Here is a 19,102-nt window from a genome sequence, read left to right as displayed (position 1 = left end):
CAAAAGGAAAGGTACTAAAAAGTTAGGTGACAGCTGTCACTGTTAAATTGTTACCTTGCTCTTGGGATTTTCCCAGCCTCTGTTAGTATTATTTATATCGTGACTATTATCAATAATATTATCTTTATTTCTTGTTTTATTCTTTTTTTTAATTATTATTTATTTTTGATGATGATGATCATTCCATCACAGTTATTTTTTCATGTTTTGTACGGGATGGAAATGTCTTTATTTATATTGCCTCCAAGACTTCCTCGGAGAGATAAATAAACCCTCTGCACCTGTATAATGCAGAACTCAGATTGACGGTGTGGAATGCCTCTTGAGTTGATAGATTTGCAGAAGCATTCTTGAGGGGAGATTAAATCTTCTACAGTTCAGTTTGATTTTAGTCAGATTTTCAGGGTTATTTTGATGGAGGAAGGGTATTATTGGCCTTGGTTCTACTTTCCAGATAGATTTGTAAATTATTTACAAACACTTGTCAGTTGAAATGGATGCCTCCAGGAAGCTCGTTGATGTGATTTTGCTGTCTGATCTTCTCCATCCTCCTAATGGGTTTAATGTTAGACTCTGTGAATCAATTACAAGCTTTTAAAAGGAGAGCGTATTCCTTGGTGACAATCCGAATACAGGCAGCACTTCAAGTTTGCCTGAGCAAAAAACTTCTTTCCATTCTGTAGAAGATGACTCGTTAATGGTCCAGGAAACCTAACTGGCAAGGTGCCTTGTAAGAAAAAAACATGGCGCCATTTACAGTGTATACTGTAGGTTTTTACTTTAGCACTGCCATCTGAGATACGTAGAGGAGAACAGATGTCCTACAAGAAACGTTTTGGATAAAGATCAGATCAGGGTGAATCATGTGGCTCTTTATTTTATTCTAAGACTCTAGAGTTGAAATCCCAGCTCTGCCAACCCCTGCCCTCAAGTTTCATGTGCTTCATGAATGTCAATGCCTGCAATATCGTCCAACTGAAAAAAAATCTGGTTTGAAGACTGAGCCACTTTTTGAAGACAACTGGTCATGATAGGGTTTCTGCAAGAACCTTAATAGTATGTTAATAAAATTGTACAAGTGTGCTTACAGTAGATTTATATTTGCTCTCTTATTTATATTTGTTTTTGTTGCCTATGTCTGATTTTACCAGCTTAAAGCAGACCTTCATCCTAGATAAAAAGGTATCTTTTCCTGCGTTTTCCTCTTTCCATGATCCACATTTGGATATTTTTTTATTTTATAGTGCTTTTGTCCTGCAAAGCAACACTTTCATCTTTCTTGCCTAGGCAAAAATGACATTTGCCTCCAAATTTGTTCCTGCTTCAGGACTTTGGGTCCCAGCAAAGTTCTGCAGCACATCTGTTCATGCATGGGTTTCCTGTGCACGTGTGAAAAGAAAGGCAATATGGAAATCCCAACAAACTATGTGTCTGAGCATGCCCAAAAACTACCCCCACACATGCACAGATGTGCCGCAGGGCTCTTCTGGGACCCAAAAGCTAGTCAGAGCCCTTCAACACACCTGCTTACATGCCAGACTAAAAAATATGGGGTGGGGCCGGAAGCCAAAGGGGACTAGAGTTCCTGTTTAGGCCAAGGCATGGCAATCTGACAGATGCTGTTCTGATGACATCACGCACTGTCTCCCAGATTCTAAGTGTGCATAATAGTATCAAATAACAGTCCTGTAACTGCTAACATTACTCTGACATGGCTCTGTTGTTGGAGGCTATTATCCATGCTTGGACGTTGTGAGTTGGAAAGCAGGCAAGTTGACTGGGCAGCACATGTCAAATCTCAAGTAAACTTTGACCCCTGACTCTCAGCAAGTCTCAGGATCATGCAAGGTAAGTAAAGTAATTTAAAGGACAAGCATACATCTTTTATAGGTAATCTTGAACAGTTATTAAGGCTGACCTCCAGCCAAAAAGCTAAATATACAGTTGAAATGCATACAGTATGTGCAAGCTGATTTTCTTGCCAAAGGATTTGTACATTGGTGACCTTGGCTAAGTCTCCATGTTGGTGACCTTGACAAAGTCACCCCCCTGTCCCAGCTTGTGAACACAGTGGAGAAGCAGTATCAGGTCAGCCTTCTGTCTTCCCTGTATTCTCTTCCTATCAGCATGTTTCTTGTCAGCACACCTGATTGGCTCCTAGAGATGCTGGTCCCTCTACCAGGCTGCTGTACAGAAGATTACAGGAGCCTGCAGTACTTACACTAGGTGCATTTTATTTTAAATAGAATACATAATTACCTCAATCTGACTTTTTAAAATATGTATCTGGAGTTAAGTTTTAGTTTAGGACAGAATATTCAGATTCTTACATAAGCCTGTTGTTGACTGATTCTCTTCAATGGCCACGACTGTGTCTGAAGATGGGAAGTGTGTCAGGTGTGTAATTCAGCAAGCTGGCATCCTAAAACTGAAAAATCAGCTGATGGTCAACTCAGCCTTTAGGACTGACCCTTTAAGAGTAAACGACAAGAAAGAAGCGGAGAGCCTCAATTTATCACATCTTGTTTCAGTGTCTGGGGAACTGAGTTCCTTCCCGCTAATCTCAATGCTTCCAGACTCATTACACCTTTCTGAATAGACGTGTTCTTTCTGCTAAGAAGAAGAGAAGAGGTTTTTGAATGCTCTCACTGTTCAGTATAATAGCCACCCCATGTTCCCTGTTTTTGTGTACCTTTGGTGAAATCACTCAAGGTATATCTTTTGTATCGATGGCAATCTCTTTAGAAGAGAATTACTACAATTATAGAAGAAAACCTGGTGGGATATTAAATATCTATACATATAAATAGAGTGTACTGGGCTAGCGGAAGTGTCAGTGCTTATATGCGTCCATATATATATTTTGAAGCAATTGTTATTTTAGCCAATTCAGCTCGATTAGACCCCGGAAATTGTTCTTTGGCACAGAATACATGTGCTTTGTTTGGAGATAAGATTTGATCTAATTGTCAGACTGTGTTAAGTCTAATTAGCATCCTCAGCAGTTTGAGTTGGAATAGATTTCTTTTATAGCATTGTTTGGGCTTCCCACAGCGCCAGAGAGAATGAGACTTGGAGCAGAGACATCTGCTTTGGAGTCTGCCTTATTTTGTCAGGGTATAGAAGGTCAACAATATGTCAACTCTGGATGAGCTCACCATGGGTCTCAGGGGCTAGCTTACCTCTTTCGACCTTTGAATTTTTAATCAGATACCTGGAACTTCAATAGCCACCTGTGATCACTAGGGATTTTATTTTTGTGCATAGATGAAAATGTTGCAAGGACATTAATTAAATCGTAGGATCTTTTTTTATTTTTTATCCAAGAATGGAAAATTAAGTGTACCTTAAATTAATGGATTTTACTATTTACTGTTTATGACCCTTTGACATAAATATTGTAAACTGTTGTCTAAACCATTCCTATTTCCTTCTTGCGGTCAGCCATGGCCCTGGCATCTGTCTCAGCGGTGCTGTTCCCAAGCATGCGTTGGTGCCATCTGCAGACTGAAATGCAGAATGCAGCATAGGTACAATTAAGTGTACGTGTGAAGTCAATGGATGACATATTGCAGTGTGTTAATATAGAGTTAAAGTTCCTGATGGTTCAATGTCTAACCATGAAATTCTGTCCTTTAGTTCTTACTGCTTGTTTGGCTTTGACCCTGTCTGGATTCTTCAGTTTTTCTGCTCTGACCTGTTCCTGTGTGACACTTCATGCCCTGATCACTGCTTGTTTTTGTACTGCACTTTTGTGTAAATATCATTGTGGGTATCTGCATACATGTCAGCATTTTTCAGTGGCCACATTCAAAGGGTTGGCTTTTTTACAGAAAAACAAGAATTTATTCTTTACTTTAAACTCTCTTAAATAAGGGTCTGCAAAAAAAAAAAAATGACACATCTGTGTCCAGTCAAAGTTGGGGTGAGGTTAGCATGTTCCTCCCTATGTTACAACATGGAGTGTACCTTTCTGCATTTAGAACTGATCAGAATATCAGATTATTTACTAAGTGTCTGGATAAGGTAAGAGTCTCCTTTTCTTATCCATACGTGACATTTTCCTTAATTTAGAAAGCAGGGTGGGGGTGGCATACAGAGTCACCAAATGGCAAACTATTTTTGGACCTTCAGTATTGCTGACGTACAAATGTTTGTTCACTGCATAGAGAAAGATAGATAGAGAGATAGATAAGTAGTTAGATGGAGATGACACTCTTAACTTGCTCTGGTAGACAGATAGATAGATAGATAGATAGATAGATAGATAGATAGATAGATAGATAGATAGATAGATAGATAGATAGATAGAGGTCACACTCTCTGGTAGAGAGATACTGTAGATAAATAGATTGATGCAGATGACATCCTGAACTCACTTTGGTAGACAGATTGACAGGTAGATTGATGCAGATGAAGAGTAGCATTTGTGATACCCTTAAATCACTCATAGTTAACAAAATGTAACTGGAATCAGGCTGAGTACATCCCCTTCACTTCTAGTCTACTGGTGTCAAGAGGCAATAGGAGAAGTGTTCTACATGTTTTATTGGAAGTAAGGCAGATAGTGAATAGGGACAAAGATCAGGTTTGTTGCTACCATGAGTTGAAGGTGAATTCTGCAGTTTCAAGATTTGTGAAGATTTATCTGGAAGAATTTTTTAAACCATAATCCACTGCATAGTATTCATGATATTCATGGAAGGGCCAATATAGAAGTTTTTTGGATAAGCCAGTCCCCTCATTTAAAAGGTGGGCATAGAGCAGCCATAGTGTCAGTGAAGTGGAAGCTGCTGTAAGGAAAGGATAGGGAAAGCTGGCAAACTGCATAGGGAGAAAGTGGGATCAGGTTTTTAATTGATTTCAGATCAGTGTTTACTTTTAACTGTTTTCCTGTTCATAGTATTTTTTTTTTTTTACTGCAAGGCTTACCTTTAAAAAATGCACTTTTTTTCAGGGATTTATATTTGCTTTGAGGTATGTTTTAATTATTGTATATTGATAGGCCCTTTATTTTCATTTAAACTGCTTTTTTCTGCCAAGATATCCCTTTAAATGAGGTGGCTTTTGTTTCAAGAGGCATTGTTTGGGTTTTTTGTTTATTTTTGGGGTAGATTGGTTTTCTTGTTGAAAGGGCCTTGCCTTTTTTAGGTTAAACTGCTTTAAAAAAAAGTGTGCTTTTGCTTTGGGGTTTTCATTTCTTTTGTTTTGATAAGGCTTTTATTTAAGCTTGGGTTGCCTAATGTTGATCATTCACTTGTTACCGACCATCAGTTCTTGGCGCTGCCTTTTTGTTCGCAGCATCCCGATGCAGTAAAAACAGTAAGAAGTAAGTAAGAAAAACATTCACAGCCACCCCTATACTAATGGACAAAATAAAAGTTAGACATAAGTTAGGCATAAACGAGTTAGGCCTAGTAGCCATGATTGCAACTGTCATGTTGCTGGCCAATTTTCTGCAGTATCTTTATTCTTGTAGTAAAGCCCCAGCCCATGATTTTTTTGTCTATAATAAATTTGGATCTATTCTAATTGTTCTGCAGCTGGCAAATTTTATATTGCCTTGTTGTCTGTGGTCTCTTAATTCTTATAGTAAAAGAATACAAGTCTGACAGATGCTATTCTGATAACATATTATCACAAGCTGTTTCCCTGCTTCTAAGTGTGCATAATACAATGTAGTTGTAGCCAGGTGCTGGCACAATGGTCCCTTTAAAGAACAGAAGACAAAGATTGATTTCCCAGAACCATTAATGTGAGACGACAAGTCCCGTCATGCCTGCTCACTATGTCCCTATTGACTCTTTATGGACTCTTTATGATTGTTTGACATCGAACTGAAAGGAGAAGATACTGTTAAGGAAAGGACTATATGAGGTGTAGTTTCACTATGTACAGGTGGCACTACATGGCACTACATTACAGTGGAGAGGAAACTACAATTTCCAGAAAACAATGTGGCCGAAGAAGAGCACTGGAATGGAGCTCAGTGAACTGCTCACCTGCTCGCCAGACCAAGAAAAGAAGCAGACACTCAGGCTAGAGTGCTGAACTCTCAAGGCACTCGCCTCCAGCACAGCATAAAAGGCAGCACCCCAGTGTTCCAGCATGGGTTCTTCTGCATCTCCAACTATACAGTGCGGGTTTGCAAGTCTTCTGCATCTTCAGCAGTAGAAAGCGGGTCTGCCGAACCTCAAGCTATCGATCCATAAGAGGCCCTTCCACCACTGGCATCCACAACTGGACCTCAGGATTGGTGAGAGGGTTGTCAACCCATTCAAAAGTAGGGATTGAGATTTTAGCCCAACACAGCCTTTTTCTTCTGCTCCCTAGGCATTACTTTCTCCTGAACGTTTTACATTCTTTGCTACTGTTTATGTTCTTCTGCAAATTACTTTCACCAAACACCTCCTCAATAGTTGGTCTTCTTGAACTTAGAGCAGAGAAAATCCACCAAGCATCACCACTTGTGCACCACCATAAGGATTCTAACAAAGCCGGCGGGTCAAGGTCAAATGGCTGTGTAGCCTCCAAGCATTTATACCATCCTTAGTAAAGCTGCCTTTACTGCACTTTTGGTGACCCTGTTATCATTTAAGCTGGTCAGGGTGTATGGAGAAAACTGGGCCAAGTTACAATTGGTGTTGCTCTGGGTATGCAACTTTGGTATAGAAGTACTCTGTATAAAAACAGGTGTTGTAGCATTTGGTCACAGTTCTGTATTACCTTGCTTTATTGGAACAATCTATTTCTAATATACTCAGTGTTATTCTAATCTGGTGTTCTTCATTCCATTGAGTAGGGGTGTGTAAGAGCAATAAAGGCAGTAGTCTGATTTTTTAGGGAAAAAAACCAGTTTCAGAGGGCTTATCAAACAAGTGGCTTCTTTGGGGGTCCACTACATAGTATTAAAAAACAGAGTCCTGTATTTGCTTACGTTACTCTGAACTGGCACTGTTGTGAATGTTCCCAAGTTGTGAGTGTGAGATCAGATAGTTGGCCAGGCAGCACCTGTAAAATTGCAAGTAACTGACTCTCAGCAAGTGTCTTACTCAAGCAAAGTCAGTAAAGTGATAAAAAGGCAAATGAAAATCTTGCAGAACCTAAATGCACAATTAAAATAAATATATGCAATCCGTTTTACCGGCCAAAGGACTTGTATTTTTGTATACACAGTCCTCAGATGCACACATCCCCTCCCCGATCCCACAATCAAATTGGTGACCTGACTAGTATAAAGCCTGATAGATATTACAGAGCAGAAGCATGGTTAGATCATTATTAAATTAATGCCCCACTTTTTACATGTCCTAAAATTCAGCAGTGTCCAGGGGGGTCTCAGCATAAATGGGCCAATGAGTCCCAAAGAGTCCTTGTGCAGCTGCACAGTGTTGACAATTGGTATGCCCACCCACAGATATTAGAAAGATATTGATTTTCTATTTGGCACTTGTAGGACCTACAGAAACAAATGCACAAATGTCTTTTCTAACTCTTTCCCAATTGTTCACCCAATTCTAGAACCACTCTTGTCTCCCCTCTACTTACTCTAGGGCTGCTATGTCCTATCAAAATGTTGACAACTAAAAAATTCCTTACAAAGTTTGCAATAATGGAAATTTTTGTATGTATTATCCACAAAAAACAGTGCTAGCAGTTTACTGGAAAATTTGTGAGACATAAGGTATACCAAAGGGAGCTGCCAAGTTCCACAGCCCAAGACACTGTCTGCATTAGGTGCAGCCACTTTACTACCTAATAGACAATCTTCCAATTACTTGGTGGAAATTGCACTTAGAATGGCAATGACCAACCAATGTCAAGGACATCGTAAAAAGGAAAACAGACAAGGAACAAACACAAGAAAATACACACAAAGAGAGATAGCGAAAACAAAATGTCATGCTCACTTCCTAAATGCCTATGCTCTAGGGTAGTGTTTCTCAACCTTTATTCAGTCAAGGCACCCTTTGTAATGATGGACAATCTCAAGGCAACCTTTAAACTTATGGACAACCTTGAAGCACCCCATTCTCAAATTTAAATACTATTCTAATAGTTTTACATGATGCATCAACATCCACACACGTAGGACACCCAATGCTAGAGGTGATATATACTTTCAAATCAAATACACTTTTGTACACTGGTACTGACTAGTGTTTCTCTTCTCCCTTTTCCCCAACACTCAGCAAATGTGACACCAGCGCTGATGGAGAGGAGCAGGGGAGGGGCAAACAAGGATACTGTGCAGATGACCAACATCCTCCTTATCAACTTATGATGTCATTGGGTTGTTGGAATCATTGATCGTAATGGTGCATGATGAAAACCTGTGGCCTTGTGTAACTAAAAGGCTTGATCCATCTGCTGACTTGTACACAATATTTGGACAATTTTTAGGCATTTTGCCAAGGCACCCCCGAAGAAACCTCAAGGCACCCCATGGTGCCTAGGCACCCTGTTTGAAAAAGGCTGCTCTAGGGTCTATGAGAGACAAAATCCAGATAAATAGACATATGATAGACAATAGATAGATAGATAGATAGATAGATAGATAGATAGATAGATAGATAAAAAGATTTGTGTGCACCGGCTTGTGTGCATTTGCCTGACACAAGCCCTTTAATATCAAAGACATCGAAATACAAATACTGAAATATACAACTCTTATGCCTTATGGACAAACCCAATATCATCTAATTCATATATGTAAAGAAACATGCAGCTTGCCCTTGTATTATGTGAATAAAAAAGGAAGAGCATGAATTAGTGGAAAACTAAACTTTCACATAGCAGCAGTTGTCAAATCTTGACAGTTCCATGCTCATTTTCCCACAGGATCTGTGTGCATAAAATATATATTAGGGGACATTTATTAAACTAGCGCTGGTTGGAAGTAAATTCTGTGCTGCTGGGCAAATTCTGCCTTTAGTGTATATTTTTCTGAAGTGAAGGCTTTTGATAAGACATTCACTTGAACATTTTGCTGGGTAAATAATTAGCAAAGTTGTGCAGTTTTTTTTAGCCAATGATTCCACCCAGCTAGTCTCATACCAATGCCTTCCAATGAGCTACTGCAGGGAATAGCACATTTCAGAGTTGGAGGTGCAGTTTGGTAACTGGGCTTGGTATAAGGACAGCTGTGACTTGGATTATCCTTTCTACAGATGTTGTGTAATGGAGGGGGATCCTATTTATGACATTACAGCTGCTGATGGGCAAAGTTGTATAACAAGATGTAATTCTTTTTATTCATAAAACTGACCATTTTTATGTTTTAAGTTAATCAGTCATTTTGTTTTCTTTTTGATTTGTTTATATCCTTCTTTTGCTCACTAACTACATAATCTGGACTCAATATTTTTACATGGAAAAGACTAGTAAGACTGTGCCACATGCCTGGAAACTGTACAAGGAAATGATAAAATGATTTGGCAGGGACGCTGGATTAAGGAACATGTGCTGGACAATGGAAATGATGCTGGAAAGGATACAGCACAATAATAGCAAAGGAAACATTTGGAACAGAGACTGTTATCAAGACTACTATCATAAAAAGGTTTGATTTTGTAAATTGGATGTGGTGCATTACTCTATCATTAGATATCAAGATAATTGGAAAAAACATCTAAAAGTATGTCATGACAGAAGTGTTGAGTTGCAAAGTATTTCTAGAGCTATTCTCTACCAGAAAAGTATTCAGAAAAGCAGTCTTCCAGTAAATCAATATGGTAACCAAATTTCTCCACCCCTACGTATAGAATGCAGTGATCAGCGTGACCCCAGCTCTTCTCACCAAACTCGTGACTGAAGGACTAGCCAATCTAAAACCGTGCTGTCACGTGCGTAACAATGTCACGCCCAGCTGCACCCTGCACAAAGATTTTCCAGCTAATGGACCACAACCTGTGTACCTGCAGCCTGAGAGTGATTGTTACTGGGTCAGGTTAATTACGCAATTAACCCTTCACACTGCCACCACCTCCTTTTTGTACAGAGAAAGAGGAAACTTGGCAATATCAGCAATAACACTATGATGTTTGAATAATTGTCGGTATACCACTGTCACCACAGGCAGAACTATACAGAAGTTTAAAACACACACAGTAGCGCTCTTCAGAGACAGGGGTTCTTAGTTTGCTTTAAAGAGCTTTAGAAACAGTTCAACACTGTAAGAAAGTAAGATTTATTACTAAAAGGTCAAAAGGGTGCAATAAAAATATTTACAGAAAAAAAGATGTAGCCAATATATATATATATATATATATATATATATATATATATATATATATATAAATATACAGAGAGCAATAACACAGCAAAGAGATAACAGAAAGAGATTTAGGTAGATAAAGTACTTGCTCAAAAGCCTTGGTTTAAGCAGCTTTCAAGTTTCTTAAACCAAAAGGGTGCCTTATCTCCCAAAGTTAGTTCCAATGTTAAAAGGGAGAATCTTCAACTTAGCTCAACTCAGCTTAGCTTTCTGCTCCAAGCATAACAGCTTTTTCTAGCAACTTAGCAGGGAGTCTCATTGAAGCAGAGAACCAATCGCTTCATTTGGGGAGGGAGGTGTAGGTGGAGAGCTCAGGCTATGACCAAAGCCTTCACAAATTATACTATGGCCAATAACTTTTTCTCGGTGCGTTTAGCAGCCTTGCCACTAGTAGATTAATATGCAGATGCTGAACGTCTAGGTATGAAATATGACATACCTGTTATGACAGTTAAGGAGATATAATTTTCTGCTCTCTTGTTGATGCCAGCTAGGGGATGTAATATATCAGACGACTTGTATTAACGAGACCGACCTGACTATTTGCCCAGTTTTTATGTACGTCTTTCATAGTCCAAGATATGTAATCATAGGGGAAAATGGAGTTTTAAATGTAAGTCTGTTTTACGACTACCTGGAATGTCTTTGAAACTCAGTGAGGGTTTGGTTTATGGCTTTACGAACCCTTTTCCAAGCAGACATCTGGGGGCCAGGCTAGTTGGGGTTTATAACCATGACGCCCTCCCAATGAGTTTGCTGCCTTTGATCTCTCCATCAAACAGACCACATGTCACTCAACAGAGAGGGAGGGGGGATGAGGAAAGCTGATTTGGGAGTAGAAAATGATACAAGATGGAGGCCTTTGCCAAAATGGAGGTTCGCATCCATCTCTGTGTGCACGATTGCTACAATCAGTAATATTGGTCCCCTTCTTGCTAGTCTGTGGAAGATAATATGCCCCTAAGTTGGTGTAAGAAAGTGGAGTAATAGACCTTCCATCTCCGTTTTAAGAAGGCTAGCCCTTCTTTACCTCTCCTTAAAGAAGATGTCCATTGGCCGGGTGTCTGTGTTGGGGCACAATGTGGATAGTGTAGGTGCACGGTATGAATGAGTAGCTTCTCAGCTTTCACCCTCTAACCAGCTTTTTCACTGCTTCCTCTTCTGAGCACTACTGCAGCATCAGACTAGGACTTGGCTTCGAAACTCTAGGGTTGCACATCCTGGGAGAGTGTGCTTATGTGTGCATTTCCAGAATGTGTGAAAAGCACACATTGCACTTGTGCTGCCATTCATTTTTAATGTTACCCTAAACATGGCCAGCAGGCTTTCATTTTCGTATACAGCAAAAGTGCGCCAAAACACACAGGGAAGAAACAGGTGATGCTCAATTCCTGAAAAGTTGCAGTAACGTCTTTGGCTCATTTTTCACGCGTAATGCTATGTGTGTTTTGAGAAAACTTCTGTTCACGAGATTGGGCACATATGAATGGAGCCTAAAGAGGCACTGTCCTGTGCCTGCAACACACAAGCACAGCAACTAAGCACCAGACTAAGCAATATGCTACATTGGCTTGTATTGGGGAAAGATTAGCATGGGACTAAGCCATGGATTTGCATATGAATTAATAACACTGGAATTTGCACATGAATGAGCAGTCTTAAGCCTCATGCACATAGGAAGTTTGGCAAATTATCCTAGAAAACTTTCCTCCTGGCAGCAGCATTGGCAAAACAAAACCACCTGATGCTTGTAAAAGTGTTTAACACGTTTAGGTGCAAGCCCTCCTTTCCCTCTTGTATTGAACTGTATTGTTGCTGTATTGTCTCACGTTCTATTGTAAAGTGCTGAGCAAACTGTTGGCGCTGTATAAATCCTGTATATTAATAATAATATTCAAGCATTTTTCCTGCCAAAACTCTGCTGCTCCTGGACTCACTGGCAGTATTTTTTTTTCCTGCTCCTAAACGCATCTGCCGCTAAACTCCTCTAAAAGCCCTTGTGTGAGTAAACAATACCCATGCTAAGCAGCCACCTTAGTATGTTTCAGCTATAACAGCCTTCCTCACAGTGAGGAAGGCTGGTATAGCTGAAACATGTTAGCATACTATTAATGTGATTTTACATGTAGCCAATAAAGATTCTCAGTTTTATGGATCGTACCACGTACCGGCCTAATTTTATTATGGACTGAAAGCCCATGTGTGCATGAACACATAGGTTAATGTGCAGGGCCATTTAGAGGCATAAAAAAACCCACCAGATGCCCCTAGGAGCAGAAAAATATCCAGTGTACATGAGGCCTTAGGATTTGCTTTTGAATAAGCTGTGGACAGAGGTAGTGACGGTCAGACTCAGCAAACTTCACACCATGATCCTGAGACACAGCCCTGGACACAGCATTTGAGGGACAGCTAAATAAAAAGCTGGATTGTCCATGCAAATCCAGGACAGTTGGTAAGTATCTATATGGGCAGTCTTAGTGGGGAATTAAATTATACAGAATGACTGGTTCTCCTGTGGAAAGAAAATAAAACAACTTTATCTTTCACTTTTCTTAGTAAACATTACTTTTTTATGTAGCTTGGATAGGATTGCTTGTACTGTATATGGTTAGGTTGTGGAGTTTCTACATTACCTCCATCTCACATCACTTTCTAAAAATGACCTTCCTTTATTTTGTAAGAGGAGGCCCAGCCAAGACATATGTGAAGAATTGTCAAATATCGTTAGGTCTGGGCTGCAGGAACAAATGACAATGACAAAGCACCATCAATATCAGGTAATTAACACAAAAAAGAAGAAAACCACTTCAGGCAAGACATTCTAACTGGTATCAGCCGAGACAGATTCCCTTGGGATTGCTAGCTGCATCAAGTCTTGGTTCCCAATTAAATGTTCTCAAGAATTTGAAATCTGACACAGTATAGTGAGGAGTCAAACATTCCAATCACAGTGATTACAGCCCATGAAAATAGGAAGCGTTATAGGCAGCTGTTGACCAACATCAAGGCCTTGCAATCAGCAATTCATTACAGCATTTTCTATCAAGGTTTCTCTGAAAGTCTGAGAAATTTTCCAGCACACTACACGGCACTTTTTAATATCAGAAACAGTGAAATAGAAATATACAAGTAACATACTATGGACAATCCCAGTGTCATTTCCTTCGGGCAATGTATTTAACTCAATAGTAAAGCTTACTCCTATAGTATTTTGGGAGCAAAATAGAAAATATAGATTGCTAAATGTTCATGGTGCAGCTGTTCAAAAATCTTGACAGATCCACAGGGACTTAAACATTTTTTTACATTAAATATACATTATTGAACAGTTATACAAATTAGTGTGGACTGGAAGCTAGGCCAATTCTGCAATAATATATTTTTCAAAGAAATTCTCTTTTTTCTGCAGAATTATTTTGGAAAGTACATATTTGTTGTAAAAGTAAAATACACTGTTCATTTATCATTACTTATCATTATCTTGTAACTTCCAGCAGTCGGAAATAGGCAGTAAACAGAGTATTTAGTTTTGTCTGAATATTGACACAGTCTTTCTTATGAGTTAGAATATATGCATAATAACTTTTGGGTCCTGTGCAGAGGTTTGCCTGTCCATATCCTTTACACTGGTTACACCTTTCTAAAATTCTTCTGAAGGATTCTGATCCATGCAGTATATGAATTGATACACCAAATCCTTTTTGACCTTATCTAGTGGACTTGGAGCCCAAAGTCCATGGTGGTCAATGATTCTAAATTTCTCAGATGTGAAACTGATTTCAGAGTTTCTAAATAACAGGGGTAGATTGGAAATGAATGTATGTGATGTCTATTTGGGGCAAATAAGAGTATGGGCCTTTTTTATGTTACAAAATCTGATTTTGAACATTTGTGCAGATATGAATGCACAATAGGCGAGAAAAAACAGTGCTCTATAAATAAAGGTGAATTAAAACAATTTTGTAAAATTTCATAACTGGACCCTTTCACATTATTCTCTGCCTCTGAGAAGTCTGCAGTCCAGGGGCGGACTGACCATTGGAGCACTTGGGCACTGCCCGAGGTCCCGGGGTCAGTAGGGGGCCCCATGAGATGCCCCTGGTACCTTTCATTGGCTTTTTCATAGGCTTTTTTGGGTGTGGGCAAGGACACAGGGGCCCCATGATCCCCTATTGCCCAGGGGCCCCATGAGTTGTCAATCCGCTCCTGCTGCAGTCTTATGTTCCTACACTAGAATACTAGAGTAAATTTAGGTGAAAGCCATTGTGAAGAGAAGCCTTGTGATTGTAGCACTTATTATAAGTATCTGTAATAAATAAAATAATAAATAAATGATTACAAAAACAATAGAGTACTGTCCATGATACTTTTTTTTTTGCACTATCATCCAGATTAGTGATGGGCTGTATGTTCGACCCGAACATGGGCCATTTGAGTGTTCAGTGAACACACAAATGGTAAGGGTGTTCGGTGGGCTGTCAGGGCGCCCGCTGAGCCCCATAATGTACTGTACCCTGACAGCGCAATGTAATTGGCCAAACCATTGCACCTATCCACAGGTCAGGATGCTCGTCCTCCCCCTTTCCTGACCTGCTTGGTTGCATGCTCGAATAAGGGTCTTGTATACATTTGGAGGGGGAAATCCAACCCCATTTTTTTTTAAAAATTAGCATTCCCCTCAAAATCCATACCAGACCAGAAGGGCTTGGAATGAATGAGGGAGACCCCATGCGTTATTTTTTGTACATTTTTTTTATTGCCAGGCAATGCTGGCAATTGTTTTTACATTCAGCTGTCAGTGGGGAACCCCACGGACAGCTGAAACAATAAAGAATGTTTTTAGTAGCTGTGCGGTATCTTGCCACATACTCAGATGCGGTAAGGTACCGCTTTGTGAATTGTTCCCTCTGTTCGAAGTTCGCGGTCGAACGTTTGCTATGTTCAACCGTGAACTGAACAGGAGGTGTTCAGCCCAACACTAATCCAAATTTTCAGGACCAGCTTTCGAGGTGTACCCCCTTCTTCAAGTATTTCTTTCATACAACTTGGACCTTGAAGAAGGGGGTACACTCCGAAAAGCTGGTCATGAAAATGTGAATGTTAGTGCCAAAAAAAAGTGAAGAGAAGCTAGAACAGCCAGTAAGAACCCATGTTAGCATAGAACAAATATAAAAGCTACAAGGAGTGCCCTGATGGGAAGCCAAGCAACAACTTGGGAGGGCAAGAGTAAGGCCACTAAGTAAGTAAGGTAAGGCCACTAAGCCATCACAATGTCCAGACAGCACGGTTTCATCAAGAAAGATAGATAGACAAGTCATAGATAAACAGATAGACAGTGCATGCACAGAATATATACTTTTTGCATGTCCTTGATTGCCCCTATGATATTATACTATATAAAAGGCTATTGTTTCACTTTATTTAAGCATAATAACCTGGTAGAAGTAAGGTGAATACACCTAATGAGCTAACAAGAGCACAATGCCCAGATTCAGACCCATGCCAAAAGAATAAGAATGATGCTATAAAGTAGATGTGTATGTGTTTCAGGACATAGTTGTACATTTGAGCGATATTGCTGATATCACTTACAATCCAACACTCCAGGTATGTGGGCTTGTGTCCCTGTGGGTGAGGACTGCATTCTCATTGTCCCCTTTTGCAAAGGAATGCCTGGTGGCATTTGGGATACCTTGAAATGGGTGCAAAAAATGTCCCTTCCAAAGCACTAGTAGTTGGTACTGATGAGTAGTGGTCTATTTGGTATCTCCTGCTGTCCGGGAATGGTGTTATCAGGTTGGGGGATATATTCAACCAGCCCGTATCTCATGTGAGGTAAGTAGGCTGCCACTCAAGAGCATTTGTGTATGAAAAACAAAAGCACATGCATTCAGCACACAATTCAATGTTTTAAATGTAGCAAACTATAACTTTTCAGTTAGTCCCACAGCACATCTATTCATTGCTGTAGTCAGGGGACAACTTAACAATCCAAGTAAAACACAGGTTCAGCACAGTGGAGAGTGCTGGAAGTTACTGTACTTAAAAAATTCATTGGCATTTGACAGGTTGAACTTTTGGGGACAGTAATTTGTTCACTGTTGACAGATGTGCAGCAAATGCCACTGAAAGCAGGCCAGCAAATGTTCCTGAATGTGCTGGTAGCCTTATAAATGTGCCTTGAAAAAAAGTTTATAAACCTCAGTTTGAACAGTTTTAATGATTTGTATGGTTAAATAATTGTACTGGTACTGACTACTCCAAAGTAACAACTAAAATTGAAATAATTCAAAACATGCATTTAGAAAGCGTTTCTGACTTGACCCTAGGACTAATATATATATATATATATATATATATACAGTGGGGCAAAAACGTATTTAGTCAGCCACCAATTGTGCAAGTTCTCCCACTTAAAAAGATGAGAGAGGCCTGTAATTGGCATCATAGGTAGACCTCAACTATGAGAGACAAAGTGAGAAAAAAAATCCAGACAATCACATTGGCTGATTTGGAAAGAATTTATTTGCAAATTATGGTGGAAAATAAGTATTTGGTCACCTACAAACAAGCAAGATTTCTGGCTCTCACAGACCTGTACCTTCTTCTTTAAGAGGCTCCTCTGTCCTGCACTCATTACCTGTATGTCAGGGCTGGAGCGGGGGAATGGACAGGCAGGCCTTATGGTAAGGTCACGCACCGACTGACGACATCCACCACCCACAGACCGGAGTCCCTCAGGGCGCGGAGTCTAAGCCCCAGGCTGCCTTTCACCAGGGCCCCTGATGGTGGGGATGGACTTGACGCAGCCTGAGACCAGGTAGCGACCCCCGAGTAACCCCAGCTGCGGTAACGGCTGCCGCCAAAGGCGTATAGCTAGTGGGAGCCAGATGGGAAGACGTATAGCGTGGTCGGACAGGCCGGGTCGATAACAGTGAAACAGACAGTACAAGACGGTAGGCAAGAATACTCAGGTCACGGGCCGGGTTCAGCAACGGGAGGTCAGGTAATGGGATAAGGCAGAGAAAAGTCTTGTCAAAGCCGGGTCGGTTTCCAGTAGAGCAACGAGAGCTGAACAAGAGCTTGCGGCAATGAAACATACAGGATACGAATGCAAAGAGCAGCTGCAGACAGCAGGCTTAAATGTGATCAGCCACACCCTCCTGGAGGAGGAGCCGCAGAGGCCTGAAAGCATAAAGGCTCCCACCTTGCTTTGCAGAAACCTAAGATGGATGCCAGCACATGAAGCAGCAAGCTCTGAGGAAAGGTAGGACCTTGACACTGTAGCAATGGCACCTGTTTGAACTTGTTATCAGTATAAAAGACACCTGTCCACAACCTCAAACAGTCACACTCCAAACTCCACTATGGTGAAGACCAAAGAGCTGTCGAAGGACACCAGAAACAAAATTGTAGACCTGCACCAGGCTGGGAAGACTGAATCTGCAACAGGCAAGCAGCTTGGTGTGAACAAATCAACTGTGGGAGCAATAATTAGAAAATGGAAGACATACAAGACCACTGATAATCTCCCTCAATCTGGGGCTCCACGTAAGATCTCACTCCGTGGGGTCAAAATGATCACAAGAACGGTGAGAAAAAATCCCAGGACCACACGGGGGGACCTAGTGAATGACCTGCAGAGAGCTGGGACCAACGTAACAAAAGCTACCATCAGTAACACACTACGCCGCCAGGGACTCAGATCCTGCAGTGCCAGACGTGTCCCCCTGCTTAAGCCAGTACATGTCCGGGCCCGTCTGAAGTTTTCTAGAGAGCATTTGGATGATCCAGAAGAGGATTGGGAGAATGTCATATGGTCAGATGAAACCAAAATAGAACTGTTTGGTAGATACACAACTCGTCGTGTTTGGAGGAGAGAGAATGCTGAGTTGCATCCAAAGAACACCATACCTACTGTGAAGCATGGAGGTGGCAACATCATGCTTTGGGGCTGTTTCTCCGCAAAGGGACCAGGACAACTGATCCATGTACAGGACAGAATGAATGGGGCCATGAATTGTGAGATTTTGAGTGCAAACCTCCTTCCATCAGCAAGGGCATTGAAGATGAAACGTGGCTGGGTCTTCCAACATGACAATGATCCCAAACATACCGCCCAAGCAACGAAGGAGTGGCTTCGTAAGAAGCATTTCAAGGTCCTGGAGTGGCCTAGCCAGTCTCCAGGTCTCAACCCCATGGAAAACCTTTGGAGGGAGTTGAAAGTCCATGTTGCCCAGCGACAGCCCCAAAACATCACTGCTCTAGAGGAGATCTGCATGGAGGAATGGGCCAACATACCAGCAACAGTGTGTGCCAACCTTGTGAGGACTTACAGGAAACGTTTGACCTCTGTCATTGCCAACAAAGGATATATAACAAAGTATTGAGATGAACTTTTGATATTGACCAAATTCTTACTTTCCACCATAATTTGCAAATAAATTCTTTCCAAATCAGCCAATGTGATTGTCTGGATTTTTTTTCTCATTTTGTCTCTCATAGTTGAGGTCTACCTATGATGCCAATTACAGGCCTCTCTCATCTTTTTAAGTGGGAGAACTTGCACAATTGGTGGCTGACTAAATACTTTTTTGCCCCACTGTAGTTCTTAATGACATTGGCTGTACTGTAAGTTTGGGGTCATTGTTCTGCTGCAGAATAAAATTGGGGCCAATCACATGCCTCCCTGATGGCATGAAAGACACTATGCTCAGGTGTGTACAGGCACAATTTAATTGGGATTTTACTCAGGTTTGAATGGGGTCTTTGCCTGCAGTATTGTGCTTTTATTAAGATAGGGGTTATCTTTACATGTTACAT

At 40.7% G+C, this 19,102-nt stretch overlaps 1 protein-coding gene across 1 annotated transcript in view; it reads left to right on the top strand.

The window, feature by feature from the left end:
• SERTM1 (serine rich and transmembrane domain containing 1) overlaps positions 1 to 19,102 on the top strand; it is a 52,592-nt gene that overhangs the window by 670 nt on the left and 32,820 nt on the right. The gene's annotated exons all lie outside the window — the stretch shown is intronic.

The sequence above is a fragment of the Staurois parvus genome, unplaced genomic scaffold, assembly GCF_062004578.1.
Source record: "Staurois parvus isolate SC_StPar_1 unplaced genomic scaffold, SC_StPar_1.0 ptg000544l, whole genome shotgun sequence".
NCBI classification, from domain to species: Eukaryota; Metazoa; Chordata; class Amphibia; order Anura; family Ranidae; genus Staurois; species Staurois parvus.
This window is presented reverse-complemented; position numbering and strand designations above follow the sequence as displayed.